A 4,404-nucleotide genomic window follows, 5' to 3' on the forward strand; every position below is an offset into this window, starting at 1 on the left:
TCTCGAATCCAAGATATCTTAAAAATCCCTTAATAGGGTAGGATAAGGGGAGTCAAGGACTTTGATTTAAGGACACTTATCTTTAGGATCGGAGCTAGGGACACCTACCTCCAAAGAACAGGGATTGAGGATGCCCATCTCTGAAATTTGGAGTGGGTATTGAGTAACCTCTACCTCCTCCTAGGAGTAGTTATGTGGAATTCGAGTAGGAAAAATAAGGATTTAAGTTATTATTTCCTAAAAGTTCTAACAAGTTAAAATATTGATGTTATTGTTTATGTTACTTTTTCAAAGGTTTATGAATTATTTTTTAAAAAGGTTTATGAAAAAGTTATTTCTAAAGCCTATCACTCATTAGGTTTGTTTAGCTCACACTCTTCAAAATATTTTCTCACTTCCAGATAGAATCGTGCCCTCAAAGTTTGAATCACTGCTATATGTCTGCTGAAGGATTTTGTCTTCTTGTTGGATGTGTCTTGTTGTTTTAAACCTATATATTTGGTGTGTTTAAATGGTACCAGACTTAGAGGGTTGGAATTGGAGTTTGTTTTTATGTAATTATGGTTTCTGCAAAATGTTAGTGTAAAATTTATGTAAAGTTGGTTTAGTAAAAGAATTGCATTATCATTTTGTGTTTTATCTTTCGCTTGAATTTTGTTTAAAGGTTAAAGGGTAAGGGTCAACTGGTGTTGTTCAAAAGAGGAATGATATCAGTTACTTCACGTCATTTCTCGCGTTTAGAGTAGGTGATCTTGGAAGGGGTGTGACAAAACCATTTCAATCAGCAAGACATGGAGTTTAATTCAAATCGTTCAATGCAATGGGTAAATCACATCTCATTTATATCAACAATTTTCATAAATCATGTAGAATTATTACTTTCAAATAAGTGTTATGAATTCACAGGGAAACAATTTCTTTTTCAACTCATTTAACGCAAATCATATCGCATAGTATGTATTTCGCGTACAACATCTCATAAATCATCTCGCATAATTATTTTGCTTATTTAATTATATCTTTGTACCCTTTCTTCAGCTCAAGCATTAACAAACTCTTTTGCAAAGTTGCAGCTATGCGGAGTAGTCTCAACACATTTAACAAGTTCCATCAATTCCATTACATATAATGTGTCTTTGAATGTCATATCACATAACAAGCAAAAGACATTTCATACCACATGGCAAATATAAGGCATTCTATTCCAGATCATGCAGCAAGGATAAGACATTACCCACTAGAACAAACAAGTGTGAGGAATCATATTGCATAGGGTACAAAAGATCATTTCAATTCATATCAAGTCTTACGTATTTCTCAAATACTCATCATCTTGTTATATCATTCTAGCTCATAACAAGACCACTTCATTTATAAATTACATGCATTTTAGGGATTGGAAGAGATAAGAAAAATCACATAATTCATATTTTTCATCTGAAATAAATCGAAGGATTTTAACACATTTAGAAATGTGAGAGGGAATTCCTTAGAAGAAGGAAAGCCTTTTTATTTTGGAAAACATTTTATAACAAAGAACAATTCACATTTACAATTAGTTAGCTTCTTCGCCTAGCTTCCCAACCAAAAGCTTCCTTGCACTTCTTCACAGCCCTTGTCGGATTCAAGCCCTTTTTAGATCTATAAAAACCATGGAAATAATCTTAATTCTTTTATAAGTAAACTCTGGGTAAAACCAACTTCAATGTGATTAGTCGAATTTCCTTTATTTAGAAGCTCATGCATTGAAGTCCCCCCAGCGGAATTATTACTTCTGTTCGGCGGTGAGAATTGGTCCAATGTCAGAATGTCGCGTCCCACTGCCACACCCTTATCCTGAACTTTCACTAGGTTGCAAAGTCAATCAAACATCGACTTTGTTACTCGAAGATGACATCACTACTTCTTGGTGAAGTAAACTCAAAATGCATATTAGTTGCATAGTCACTTCTTGTCAAGTAATAGTTTTATCGCATAAGCAAATTAAATCTTGTCTCATATCAGTATTAAGGTCGAGTTACCTAGGTCAATGAAACCAAGATAGTTAATTAGTTATATATAATAAACGGTGTTATAATATAAAACTAATTATCCTATGGTCTGGTCTTATATAAACTTTTTCCATAGGACGCTCCCACTCACATATCTCAACATGAATGATTTCGGTCACATTATCTTAACTAAATACAAAGCGGGCCATATCCATAGTGTCCCAAGAATAACATGGCCACATCTATAGTCTCCCAAGAATAACATGGCCACATTTATAGTCTCCCAAGAATAACATGTACAATCTTATACTAATACTATAGACCATTTAGACTATCAATTCAAACTTGATCTCACTTTTATGTCACCACATAAAGTTCAAGTATTCGTATTATAGTCAAAGAATCTTAGAGTTTAATAGATTTAAAGTTTAGTTATGGAACAATAACTCAAAAACATTTTATTGAGTAGTAGAATAGTTTAACATTTGAAAAATCATGAATATGTGTAGAAAAAGTTTCAAAACCCACAAAATTCTCTCCTTGAACTCAATTTCAAAAACACTCATCTTCGAAACTTTAGTATCAGGTACACTCTTTTTTCCATTTTGATCAAACTAGAAAATACATAAATGAATCTAAACTCCCAATTAGAAAAATATTCTAAATGGGAGAATTTGAAACCAATGTATAGGGCTCATTTTATTTTTCTATAATCCCTATTCTTATTTGTACACTTTCAATGTAGGGCGACTGATCTTTATTTTCAAAATCCAAAAACCAAGAGGCTGAAGGATTAATACAGTTGAATAGATTGGCTGAGTTAAGTAAAATTTGAATCCAAAAACAAATTAGAGTATTATTATAACAATTGAATGAATAATATCGATAGTGCCGTAGATATAGATTTGGGACTTAATTATTGCTTAAATTAAGTAAGGAGCATGAGGATCAAATGATAATCTGTTCAAACGAAGTTGAGCCCGAATTCATTCTCATAAAAGAAAAGCTCTTGCTGATTGCTACAGTTAAATGCGAATTTCAGATCGTGTTCAGATCCCTTGTTTTTTCAGGTCTCTTGTTTTCACCCAAATCAAAATTCACTGTTAATTAGCACATACATATATCACACCTCTTCTCTCTCTAGATTTTAGCATCAAACCATACTTTTCAAGTAATTAAAAAACGTAAGTTACTAATGCAAATTTATTTCTTTATTATCACTAACCAAGATGGAAAGATTAAAAAAAAAACCTTTACACAAACAATATTTTAATAATAGAAAAGGTTAAATAAAGAGATAAGTCTAAGACAGAATATTAGTAGAAGAAAATATAAATCTACATTTGAGTCCTTTTTTAATTGGAACAAAAAATATTGAGAAATTATTGTATATGCCAAAATTAATAAAACATTTCTAAATTATTGACACCCCTACATATTTACGTTGTGTGAATATCTATCAGTAACATTGATAAACACTTTTGTATTTTATAAAATTTTTAGTCCATTTTGTTATATTTAAAATTGTTCCAAAAAAAATACTTATAAAATACATAAAATCTTTTAAAGAAATTTATAACAAAAAAAAAAACATTTAAGGCATTTTTATCAAATTTATCATTTACAAATAATTTTGTAATTTCTTTTCATATTTTTCTTTCTTCTTTTTATTAGAGAATGTATAAAGAGTGAATTTTGTTTCTATATATGTGAGTATCCATCTAAGTGTTTGAGTAATTTTACGTGTACATTGACTAATCTCACTAAATACTCCATTAGTCCTACAAAATTTAAGTGCTAAAAAACTTTATAAGATATTAAATCCAATATAGATATATAACTACATGGGTCGAATAGATGTCCTTTTTTACGTTCACACTAACAATAGATGGCATGATGGTTAGGTACAATAGTGAAATTGAAAGTTATGATCGAAAAAGCTTCCACATTTGCTAACCCACGACCATCTCTTTTATCTCTAAATTTGATTTTTTTCCCAATTTATCTTTTATCCATGACTTCAAAACACAAGGTCAGTTTTTGAAAACAAAAAATATAGTTTTTAAAAACTTGTTATTGTTTTTCTAAATTTGACAATAAACTCCTACATAAAAACATCCAAACTATTGTAAGAAAATTAACTGAATCATCCTTGAATTTGATAGTGAAAACAATAATCAAAATGGTAATGAAACTCAACCTAATCCCAATTAATTTGGAATCTAAGAAATAGTACATCTTAAAAAAAAAAAAAAAAAAAAAACTAATTATTTATGCGCTATCAAAGACATCACAATTAAGAATATATTCTTTGAAACAATTTGGATGTTGCCGGGATGAACCTATTTTTAGCATGATGTGATGATTTAATTATTAATTAATGTACAACTATCCGAAAATTGGTAAGGAAGAA

Source organism: Cucumis melo, chromosome 10, assembly GCF_025177605.1.
Source record: "Cucumis melo cultivar AY chromosome 10, USDA_Cmelo_AY_1.0, whole genome shotgun sequence".
NCBI lineage: Eukaryota > Viridiplantae > Streptophyta > Magnoliopsida > Cucurbitales > Cucurbitaceae > Cucumis > Cucumis melo.